Consider the following 13,374-nt stretch of genomic DNA (forward strand, 5'->3'; position numbering starts at 1 on the left):
ATTCAAAAGGAATTCCCAGCAAGGGGCCCACTTGTAGACAGAGGTGAAGGGCATGGCCCAGTACACCTGTATTAGACATAATCAGAGTGTAGGTGCAGAGGGTAGGGAGGGATTTCACTCTCTCCATGAGTCCATCCTTCTCACCCCTGACTCTAGAAGACCTGAGGAAGGCAGTGGAAAAGGCCCCACAGGAGGTGAAAAATTTGTATACTGAAAACTACAGGACATTGCGGAAAGAAATTAAAGAAGAGACAAATAATTGGAATGATATAAGATGTTCATAGACTGGATTATTAAATACTGTTGGCATTTTCTATACTACATAAAGTGATGTACACATATATCGCAACAACCCACAAAATTCCATGTCATTATTATAGAAGTGGACAGAATCCTAAAATACATATGGAACCCCCCACAAGTAGATAAAACAATCCTGAGAGCAAAGAGCAATGATGGAGATTAACACTTCCTGAACTCAAAACACATAACAATGCCACAGTAGTCAACACAGTCTGCTAGTGGCATCAAGACAGTGAGATAGATCAATGAAATATAATAGAGAGACCCCAAATAAACGCACATATATATGGCCAACTGATCTTGGCCAAGGTTCTAAGATTACCAAGTGAAGAAAGGATAGTCTGTTCAACAATCAACAGCATGAAAAGGCAACCTATCGGATGAGAGGAAATATGTGTAAACCTTGTATCTGAATAAGGGACCAATATCCAGAATATATAAGAAACTACTACAAGTCAATTTCAGAAAAAGAGCGGGCAAATAACTGAGTTTAAAAATGGGTAAAAAGCTTCATTAGACATTTATCCATAAAGACATACAAGTAGTCAATCTACATATGAAAATTTGCTCAACATCGCTAAGCATCAGGGAAATGGAAATCAAGCCACAAGGAGATATCACTCACACCTGTTAGGATGTGCATTATAAAAAGACAATTAGGGCTTCCCTGTTGGCACAGTGGTTGAGAGTCTGCCAGCCGATGTAGGGTACAACTGTTCATGCACTGGTCTGGGAGGATCCCACATGCCGCTGAGCGATTGGGCCCATGAGCCATGGCCGCTGAGCCTGTGCGTTTGGAGCCTGTGCTCCACAACGGGAGAGCCCACAACAATGAGAGGCCCGTGTACTGCAAAAAAAAAAAAAAAAAAAAAAAAAAAAAAAAAAAAGAAAAGAAAAAAGAAAGAAAATTAATGGATGCTGGCAAAGATGTGAAGAATAGGAACTCCTGTACCCTGTTTTGTACCCTGTTGTAATGTAAAATGGTGTAGCCATTATGGAAAACAGAATGGAGGTCCCCCAAAAATTATTAAGAGAACTATCATAAAATCCACAATCACTCATTTAGGTTTATATACAAAGGAGATAAAACAAGAATGTCCAAGAGATATCTACAATCTCATGTCCATTGCAGCATTATACACAATACACAGCATAGGAAAACTGCCTAGTGTCCATGGGAAGATGAATTAATAAAGAAAATGAGGTGTAAACATACAGTGGAATGTCATTCAGTCGTTGAAAAGGAAGGAAATCCTGCCATTTGCAGCAACACGAAAGAACTTGGAGGACATTTGTAAGAGTGAAATAAGCCAGTCACAGAAGGTCAAAACCTGAAAGAAAACTCTGAGAAGCAGAGAGTAGAAGGGTGGTTCCAAGAGCTGGCAGGAGGTTGACATGGTAAGTCTCTGTTCAATGGTTAGTATGTGTTATTTCAAAATGGAAAAGTTCTAGACACATGCTGTACAACAAGGTGCATGTAGTCAACAGGACTGCCTGGACATTTCAAAACTTGTTGAGACGTTGGATTTCATCATATGTGTACTTTTACAACAATAAAATACACATATGTAAAATAAACACAAAGTGGAAAAAGGGGAAAGAAGAAGAAAAATAAGGAACGGGAGTCAACAGAGGGAAAGAAGAAAGCAGGAAGGGTCTCTAATGTACACAGGTATCAGGAGATAATGGGAGAGAAGCTCCTCTCCCCAGGCTTTAAAGAAGACATCTCTCCAGAGTTCACTCCAGCAGGAGGGGGATGTCCTTTCTCTTCCCCATTCCACCAGAAGTGCCAATAGCATCCTAAGTGTGGCCCAGGCTCTGCTCAGTTGTACACTTTTCCTTGATCTCTAAACCAACAACCCCTGACTCCCCATGGCTCAGGTGCCCTTCCTGTATCTCCATCCACTTCCCTAAAGCATGTCCCTCTTCAAGTGCGGTCCGAGGCGCCGATCCTGTCCTAACACGTGGGGTCCACTGTGTGGGCCTCTGAGTTCTTAAGAGCCTCCCTGTGAGTAGCAGGCACTGAATCGCACACCAGGGTTCCCCTCAGCACCATCAGCAAACTACGACCTAGGGATTGAGGATTTCTAGAACAACTTTACTCATACACAGTCTCTTGGGTAAACAAGTGACATATTACAATCAAGCATATTCAGTGTATTCTTTGGTGGGGAAAATATTGACACATATAAGGCAATCATATTCTATTCAAATATGTATTTCTCAAAGGACTCACTATCGAAAAAAATTTTAAGTATATCTTTAAAAGTTTTAATTGACTTTACTCCCAGACTTGTTTGCTTGCAAAAGCCTTCAGAAAATACCAAGAACCTACTTCATCTGGCAGTTTGCACAGCAACATGAGTGGAGATGCTCTTGTCACACTCCTTGGTTTCTCTGTCCCACCCTGCAAAGCACAACCTCCTGTCCGCCCTCCTGGGAAGGGGGCCAGTGCCCACACTGAGCTCAATCCGTGGGGTAGATATCTTCGTTCTGTCTTCACTGTATGCAGTGTTTCTTGCCCAGCACACAGAAACAGGGCCGGCACAAGTGATGGAAGACAGACTTTCCGCAGGAGAAGGACATTTCGTTTCCTTAGCACAGAATCCGATAGTGAATATTAGCCTCAAAGGAGAAAGGTGGAGTGAATTTCCTCCATCTACTCCTGGAGGCTCCTTCTTTCTCGGACTCCTCCAGAACTGGGTGTGGCATGTGGGTACAAGCATGGGCTCCCTGCAAAAGGAAGGAGGCCTGCCTAGCACTAGGTGCTTCAGGTAAGGGGGGAGGACTCATCCCGAAGCTCTAATAGGAAACAGTTAGAATGAGGGAAGTGGCAGAGAGATGTATTATAACCATTCAGAATGCTATGAGACCTACTAAGAGATGAGATTTCTTATTAAATGAAGTTGTAATTGACCCAGTAGTAGGGATGCTGAAACCCAGTTTGGTTCATTAAGATACCAGCCATTGGGCAACTAAGCTAGTGCACCACAACTACTAAGCCTGTGCCGTAGAGCCTGCAAGTCACAACTACTGAGCCCACGTGCCACAACTATTGAAGCCCATGCACCTAGAGCCCGTGCTCTGGAACAACAGAAGCCACCGAAATGAGAAGCCCGCGCACTGCAACGAAGAAACAACACAGCCAAAAAAAAATAATAATAATAATCCAGTAAACATTTGCCTGGGTGGTGATAGGATTTGTTTTCCAGGTTAAATGAGGCTCACTTGGTATAAAATCAATGCACACACTGAAAGTATACAGTTTATTTACTTTTATATCCATACCCATTCATGATGCAGTGGTGATGGGAATATTTTTTAGAAACTTGGCACCAGTAACAGTGATGTTTAGGGGAACATAAATCAAGGGAAACACAACACAAAAAGTTCACTTACACACACAGAATCATCCCACTCATTTCACATACAGACACACCCAGTCTCATGCACACAAACCTACACCACCTAACCGTAATACAGCTTCTTCCTGGGACTATAGTAATTGGTCACATTACTTGTAGATCACTTTCTATCACCAGGACACCTACTCTCATTCCCAGCACAAATTTGGAATCAGTCTGCCCTCTACACTAAAACCAGCAAGAATGTCCCACTTTCTTATCTTCAAAGTTCTTCCTCCCCAAGTGACTGATTCCACAATACATACCGTTTTCACGTTCTGGGAAGGCCACCTGCAATTACAGAAGAGAAAACACTATGAGGATAAGATCACAGTGATGCTCAGGTCTTTTGTTCATTTGCTGACAGTAGAAAACCTCATAAGAAACAGTGGTCCAGGGAACCCAGCAAGGGTTATCAGAGCAAACCTACTCAGGCAGAAAGGCAGGAACTTTGCTGGGAGGATGGAACTTCCAAGTCCATTTAGGTTGGAAATTACAGAATTCTTTGTCTACAGGAAAAATCGCTGCAGGAGAGAGAGCTCCGTACTCTACAGGCTGTAATGGATGCTGTCAATTGTAATGTCCTGTGGAATCAGGCTGCATGAGTTGGTAATAGACTCTCACTCCACATTCTCCCAACCAAGGGAATTGTATGTATCTGGAAGGAATACCCTCAAATATTCATAACTTAATTCTATTCAAAGAGAAATAAAGCAATATTTCTATCTCAGACCAGAAACAATCCAGCTTACCTTGGGGATCCACGGAGGCTTTTCTCCTGTCCTATCATGGGGCAGGTCATCCGCCACATCCTCAGGGAGAGCTGGAGGGACACAGAGTAACTGTCAGGACACTGGTGCTGCGACTCAGGAATTACTCAGGGCCTTTCTTCTCAATGAGGACATGGGGTGGGTGGTGTGTATGGATGTGGGAGGTTAGTAAGTGTGGGCTGATCTGGTGTTGGGCCATCCTCTTTAGGGGATGAAGGAAGGCAAAGGACAAGAGGAAGGAAATGAAAACAGAGCTTTGGCTTTCTAGCTATGGGGAGCCTAATCAGAAGGGAGGGGTCGATCTAAAAAATGGTAAACACTAAAATGCATGCTCTGTTTCAATGACAAAGACCCATGACCCATCCTGCCTCTTTTGAGCTTCTGCTAAATTGCCACTGCTTCTTAATTTTTCCCAGATCACTCTTTCCCCAGCATCCACAATGCCAGCTACTGCATTTATCATGTCTTCTGTTGTGTGATATTTTATACTTGATTAACGGCAACCTCCATTAAAGGACTGTATTCAATCCTAGACAAAATATGCTATATTTATTCACTAATCACTTGTCTTAAAGAAAATCAAATACACAAGATTTGACAAAACTGAAATCCCACCATTTAGATACAACCACTATCAATCGTATCATATTTTTCTCCCACTCTTTGTTTTCTATACAATATACATATGCCCACAGAGTCAGGGGTTGTCCATACTCTAGGGAGCTGTTCCATAAATGGGACACTTCGTTATGAAGAGGGAGCCCAGACTGAGCACAGTCTGTCTCTAACCGAGCTGCGCAGGAGAAGTGTACAGGCTAACAGTCAGGTTCCACTTTGAGTCCTTGGGTGTGGGCTACAGGAATTGACCAATGCTACGGCTTATGGTAATGTTATCCAATACAATAAAATAGCTCCCTGATTCTTATCTGCTTTTGGCCTTGTTTAAGCAATGACACCAGCACTGACAGATATGACCTGTACTGTATACATGGGGTCTCACACCTCTCAGAATCTGGGAGCTGACCAGGAGAATGCAGGTCCTGAGGAGAATTTTACATTAATGACTGAGCCAAAGTCAACTGATAAGTCCACCCATAGCTGCCCTGGATTCTGTGACCACTAAGGCCACCTGATGGGCAAGGTCTGGAACTTTAGAGATGCTAGGACTTCCAGCCAAGGATACGGATGCAGGGACTCCCTTGCTCCATGACTGAGGATCCCTTGGCTGAGTGGTAAGTGCAGGTCAGGGATCCAGAGCATCCATACTGGTAACCAACCCTGGGTTCTCAGAATGGCTTTTCCACTTAGGAGGTCAAGAGCTTAGAACATTTATCTCTGCACCATCTCCTTCTGAGGAAAAGGAATATTAACCAAATCTGGGCAACAGCTGTGTTGAGGGAAGAACATGCAAACAACTTCACAAAACAAGTAAGGGTCCTGTGCCTGAGCTAACCTTAGGTACTTCCAAACTACTCCGTAAGTGCCTTAGCCCCTTAGAGAGGATGAAAGCAATATTAGAGTTAAAAGTAACTTGTACCAATTCCCTTAGTCTGGAATGCTGAAACAAAAGTTCTACAGCAGAGGAAGCCTCATAAACACACAACTCCTGCCAGGGTTTACCCCAGCCTTGGAAGAACTGGGAAGGATAAGACCAAGGCAGGCCTGAGGAAAGGTCAGAGGGTAGGCAGGACTGGGGAGTGGGGAGCAGGGGCAGGGCTGTCTGGACGGAGCAGTGGGTTGTAAGAAGAGCAGTGACCCTGGGTCCTGCTGCCCTGAGTCTCTGTCCTGGGCCTCTTCAATTCCAGGAGACCAGGTTAGCAGGGCTGTGAGAGCCAGTGTGTGAAGAAGCCCAGCAGCCCCTTCACACAGTCCTCTAAAATTCCTGCCGGCCATGAAGGGTCTTTAGGATCAGCTGGACGTGGACCCCTCTCAAATGGAAGCATGTCAGCACATCAGCCTTGGGAGGTGCTGAGGCTGAAATGAAGAGACTGAGCACATGCAGTGATCCCAAATCAAGTGTTCTGTGACTCTTCCACTTCTGGGAGCGTGCTTTCCATGAGGAATAAACAGTGAGGGCAAAAGTAAGATGAAGCTACAAGTCCTGAAAGTGTAGAGGGAGAGAGTTCAACTCTCATCCACCACCTGACACAAAGTATAAGAACTTGTTCTCCAGTGTCAAGTGACTATGAGAGTTTTGTTCCCACTAGGACATGGCCATCATACATGAATGTAAAAAGGAAACCAAAATCCTTGGTGCAAAATACCCTCCAGGTACTGAACAGAAACGAACCTTTCATTTTTGGCAGTGACAAAGCAATGAAAGAGTAGTCTTGTGAGAAAGAAAATTTCTGAATGGCAAAGCATGAAAAGAAGCACAGTACAGTCAAAGGACATGGACACAATAACTCTATTATATCATTAAAGTTTGGAAAGAACAAATCAGAATTCTACACATATTTCCTTCTTCCTGATTTCCTATTCACCTTCCTTAGTTTCTAAAGAACCGGGTGGAACCCAAGTGTTCTAGGAATTGTCTCGCTTTAGATCCTACCTGAGAGTTGTTCCCTATGTGAATCGTCCTCAGCATCACTGCTATGTATGCTCTCCAAGATCCATTCTGTACAAACACAACCATGAGCATAAAGTTATTATACAAGTTGACGCACCCATTTCTCCTACTCGACTTGCTGGCTCACACAGCATCACCCTGGTCTTCCCTCCAGGTTCTCAGACCTCCCCTGTGCTCTGTGCAGACAGAGTCCTTCAATAAGATCTTGATCACAGTTGAAAATTGCAAACGAGGGAGAGATGCTGAGAAAATCACCTTTCGACCCCTCACTTCTATAGACCCATTTATAGCTTTCACCGTCAACCTTACCAACCTGAAATTCCAGATGGTACAGACACACTTGAAACATGGCTAGTGTGACCAAGCACTTGTGTGGTTTTTGCATTTTTTAATAGAATGAGTTAATTATTGTTTGAACTAAATTAATTATAAATAGACACATTTGGTTCGTGGCTACCACACTGGAAAGCTCAGCTGTAAGAAATCCAAAGATGAGAAAGAGGCAACCAGCCACAACTCCCCTGGTTGTTCTTTACTGCAGAAAATTTGATGGCCTGATCTGATCATTTGTATGTAGGTATATCTTGGGCTCTTGGACCCACGCGACACATTGGGAGAGTCCTTGTGGACACTGAAATAGTACAGTCAACACTCAGATTCAAGAGGAATTCCCAGCAACGGGCCCACTTGTAGACAGAGGTGAAGGGCATGGCCCAGTACACCTGTATTAGACATAATCAGAGAGTAGGTGCAGAGGGGAGGGAGGGATTTCACTCTCTCCATGAGTCCATCCTTCTCACCCCTGACTCTAGAAGACCTGAGGAAGGCAGTGGAAAAGGCCCCACAGGAGGTGAAAAATTTGTATACTGAAAACTACAGGACATTGCGGAAAGAAATTAAAGAAGAGACAAATAATTGGAATTATATAAGATGTTCATAGACTGGATTATTAAATACTGTTGGCATTTCTATACTACATAAAGTGATGTACACATATATCGCAACAACCCACAAAATTCCATGTCATTATTATAGAAGTGGACAAAATCCTAAAATACATATGGAACCCCCCACAAGCAGATAAAACAATCTTGAGAGCAAAGAGCAATGATGGAGATTAACACTTCCTGAACTCAAAACACATAACAATGCCACAGTAGTCAACACAGTCTGCTAGTTGCATCAAGACAGTGAGATAGACCAATGAAATATAATAGACAGACCCCAAATAAATGCACATATATATGGCCAACTGATCTTGGCCAAGGTTCTAAGATTACCAAGTGAAGAAAGGATAGTCTGTTCAACAATCAACAGCATGAAAAGGCAACCTATCGGATGAGAGGAAATATGTGTAAACCTTGTATCTGAATAAGGGACCAATATCCAGAATATATAAGAAACTACTACAAGTCAATTTCAGAAAAAGAGCGGGCAAATAACTGAGTTTAAAAATGGGTAAAAAGCTTCATTAGACATTTATCCATAAAGACATACAAGTAGTCAATCTACATATGAAAATTTGCTCAACATCGCTAAGCATCAGGGAAATGGAAATCAAGCCACAAGGAGATATCACTCACACCTGTTAGGATGTGCATTATAAAAAGACAATTAGGGCTTCCCTGGTGGCACAGTGGTTGAGAGTCTGCCTGCCGATGTCGGGTACAAGTGTTTGTGCACTGGTCTGGGAGGATCCCACATGCCGCTGAGCGGTTGGGCCCATGAGCCATGGCCGCTGAGCCTGTGCGTTTGGAGCCTGTGCTCCACAACGGAAGGTCCCAAAACAATGAGAGGCCCGTGTACTGCAAAAAAAAAAAAAAAGAAAAAAGAAAAGAAAAGGAAAAAGGAAAAAGAAAGAAAATTAATGGATGCTGGCAAAGATGTGAAGAATTGGAACTCCTGTACCCTGTTTTGTACCCTTTAGTAATGTAAAATGGTGTAGCCATTATGGAAAACAGAATGGAGGTCCCCCAAAAATTATTAAGAGAACTATCATAAAATCCACAATCACTCATTTAGGTTTATATATAAAGGGGATAAAACAAGAATGTCCAAGAGATATCTACAATCTCATGTCCATTGCAGCATTGTACACAATACACAACATAGGAAAACTGCCTAGTGTCCATGGGAAGATGAATTAATAAAGAAAATGTGCTGTAAACATACAGTGGAATGTCATTCAGTCGTTGAAAAAGAAGGAAATCCTGCCATTTGCAGCAACACGAAAGAACTTGGAGGACATTTGTAAGAGTGACATAAGCCAGTCACAGAAGGTCAAAAACTGAAAGAAAACTCCGAGAAGCAGAGAATAGTAGGGTGGTTCCAAGAGCTGGCAAGAGGTTGACATGGGAAGTCTGTGTTCAATGGTTAGCATGTGTTATTTGCAAAATGTAAAAGTTCTAGACACATGCTGTACAACAAGGTGCATGTAGTCAACAGGACTGACTGGACATTTCAAAACTTGTTAAGACGTTGGATTTCATCGTATGTGTACTTTTACAACAATAAAATACACATATGTAAAATAAATACAAAGTGGAAAAAGGGGAAAAAAGAAGAAAAATAAGGAACGGGAGCCAACAGAGGGAAAGAAGAAAGCAGGAAGGGTCTCTAATGTACACAGGTATCAGGAGATAATGGGAGAGAAGCTCCTCTCCCCAGGCTTTAAAGAAGACATCTCTCCACAGTTCACTCCAGCAAGAGGGGCATGTCCCTTCTCTTCCCCATTCAACCAGAAGCGCCAATAGCATCCTAAGTGGGGCCCAGGCTGTGCTCAGGTGTACACTTTTCCTTGATCTCTAAACCAAACACCCCTGACTCCCCATGGCTCAGGTGCCCTTCCTGTATCTCCTTCCACTTCTCTAAAGCATTTCCCTCTTCAAGTGCAGCCCGAGGCGCCAATCCTGTCCTCACTCGTGGGGTCCACTGGGCGGGTCTCTGTGTTCTTAAGAGCCTCCCTGTGAGTAGCAGGCACTGAATCGCACACCAGGGTTCCCCTCAGCACCATCAGCAAACTACGACCTAGGGATTGAGGATTTCTAGAACAACTTTACTCATACACAGTCTCTTGGGTAAACAAGTGACATTTTACAATCAAGCATTTTCAGTGTTTTCTTTGGTGGGGAAAATATTGACACATATAAGGCAATCATATTCTATTAAAGTATGTATTTCTCAAAGGACTCACTATCGAAAAAAAAATTTTAACTATAACTTTCCATGTTTTAATTGACTTTACTCCCAGACTTGTTTGCTTGCAAAAGCCTTCAGAAAATACCAAGAACCTACTTCATCTGGCAGTTTGCACCGCAACATGAGTGGAGATGCTCTTGTCACACTCCTTGGTTTCTCTATCCTACCTTGCAAAGCACAACCTCCTGTCTGCCCTCCTGTGATGGGAGCCAGTGCCCACCCAGAACTCAATCCCTGGGGTAGATTTCTTGGTTCTGTCTTCATTGTATGCAGTGTGTCTTGCCCAGCACACAGAAACAGGGCCGGCACAAGTGATGGAAGACAGACTTTCCACAGGAGAAGGACATTTCGTTTCCTTAGCACAGAATCCGATAGTGAATATTAGCCACAAAGGAGAATGGTGGAGTGAATTTCCTCCATCTACTCCTGGAGGCTCCTTCTTTCTCGGACTCCTCCAGAACTGGGTGTGGCATGGGCTCCCTGCAAAAGGAAGGAGGCCTGCCTAGCACTAGGTGCTTCAGGGAAGAGGGGAGGACTCATCCCGAGGCTCTAATAGGAAACAGTTAGAATGAGGGAAGTGGCAGAGAGATGTATCATAACCATTCAGAATGCTATGAGACCTACTAAGAGATGAGATTTCTTATTAAATGAAGTTGTAATTGACCCAGTAGTAGGGATGCTGAAACCCAGTTTGGTTCATTAAGATACCAGCCATTGGGCAACTAAGTCCATGCACCACAACTACTAAGCCTGTGCCGTAGAGCCTGCAAGTCACAACTACTGAGCCCACGTGCCACAACTATTGAAGCCCATGCACCTAGAGCCCGTGCTCTGGAACAACAGAAGCCACTGAAATGAGAAGCCCGCACACTGCAACGAAGACACAACACAGCCAAAAGAATAATAATAATGATAATCCAGTAAACATTTGCCTGGGTGGTGATAGGATTTGTTTTCCAGGTTAAATGAGGCTCACTTGGTATAAAATCAATGCACACACTGAAAGTATACAGTTTATTTACTTTTATATCCATACCCATTCATGATGCAGTGGTGATGGGAATATTTTTTAGAAACTTGGCACCAGTAACAGTGATGTTTAGGGGAACATAAATCAAGGGAAACACAACACAAAAAGTTCACTTACACACACAGAACCATCCCACTCATTTCACATACAGACACACCCAGTCTCATGCACACAAACCTACACCACCTAACCGTAATACAGCTTCTTCCTGGGACTATAGTAATTGGTCACATTACTTGTAGATCACTTTCTATCACCAGGACACCTACTCTCATTCCCAGCACAAATTTGGAATCAGTCTGCCCTCTACACTAAAACCAGCAAGAATGTCCCACTTTCTTATCTTCAAAGTTCTTCCTCCCCAAGTGACTGATTCCACAATACATACCGTTTTCACGTTCTGGGAAGGCCACCTGCAATTACAGAAGAGAAAACACTATGAGGATAAGATCACAGTGATGCTCAGGTCTTTTGTTCATTTGCTGACAGTAGAAAACCTCATAAGAAACAGTGGTCCAGGGAACCCAGCAAGGGTTATCCGAGCAAAACCTACTCAGGCTGAAAGGCAAGAACTTTGCTGGGAGGATGGAACTTCCAAGTCCATTTAGGTTTGAAATTACAGAATTCTTTGTCTAGAGGAAAAATCGCTGCAGGAGAGAGAGCTCCGTACTCTACAGGCTATAATGGATGCTGTCAATTGTAATGTCCTGTGGAATCAGGCTGCATGAGTTGGTAATAGACTCTCACTCCACATTCTCCCAACCAAGGGAATTGTATGTATCTGGAAGGAATACCCTCAAATATTCATAACTTAATTCTATTCAAAGAGAAATAAAGCAATATTTCTATCTCAGACCAGAAACAATCCAGCTTACCTTGGGGATCCACGGAGGCTTTTCTCCTGTCCTATCATGGTGCAGGTCATCCGCCACATCCTCAGGGAGAGCTGGAGGGACACAGAGTAACTGTCAGGACACTGGTGCTGCGGCTCAGGAATTACTCAGGGGCTTTCTTCTCGATGAGGACATGGGGTGGTGTGTATGGATGTGGGAGGTTAGTAAGTGTGGGCTGAGCCGGTGTTGGGCCATCCTCTTTGGGGGATGAAGGAAGGCAAAGGACAAGAGGAAGGAAATGAAAACAGAGCTTTGGCTTTCTAGCTAAGGGGAGCCTAATCAGAAGGGAAGGGTCGATCTAAAAAATGGTAAACACTAAAATGCAAGCTCTGTTTCAATGACACAGACCCATGACCCATCCTGCCTCTTTTGAGCTTCTGCTAAATTGCCACTGTCGCTTGATTTTTCCCAGATCACTCTTTCCCCAGCATCCACAATGCCAGCTACGGCATTTATCATGTCTTCTGTTGTATGATATTTTATACTTGATTAACAGCAACCTCCATTAAAGGACTGAATTCAATCCTAGACAAAATATGCTATATTTATTCACTAATCACTTGTCTTAAAGAAAATCAAATACACAAGATTTGACAAAATTGAAATCCTACCATTTAGATACAGCCACTATCAATCGTATCATATTTTTCTCCCAGTCTTTGTTTTCTATACATTGTACGTATGCCCACTGAGTCAGGGGTTGTCCATACTCTAGGGAGCTGTTCCATAAGTGGGACACTTCGTTATGAAGAGGGAGCCCGGACTGAGCACAGCCTGTCTCTAACCCAGCTGCGCAGGAGAAGTGTACAGGCTAACAGTCAGGTTCCACTTTGAGTCCTTGGGTGTGGGCTACAGGAATTGACCAATGCTAAGGCTTATGGTAATGTTATCCAATACAATAAAATAGCTCCCTGATTCTCATCTGCTTTTGGCGTTGTTTAAGCAGTGACACCAGCACTGCCAGATATGACCTCTACTGTATACATGGGGTCTCACACCTCTCAGAATCTGGGAGCTGACCAGGAGAATGCAGGTCCTGAGGTGAATTTCACCTTAATGACTGTGCCAAAGTCAACTGATAAGTCCACCCATAGCTGCCCTGGATTCTGTGACCACTAAGGCCACCTGATGGGCAAGGTCTGGACCTTTGGAGATTCTAGGACTTCCAGCCAAGGATACGGATGCAGGGACTCCCTTGCTCCATGAC

This window comes from Mesoplodon bidens (genome assembly GCF_964165515.1).
Source record: "Mesoplodon bidens genome assembly, contig: HAP1_SCAFFOLD_458, whole genome shotgun sequence".
In the NCBI taxonomy this organism is placed as follows: domain Eukaryota; kingdom Metazoa; phylum Chordata; class Mammalia; order Artiodactyla; family Ziphiidae; genus Mesoplodon; species Mesoplodon bidens.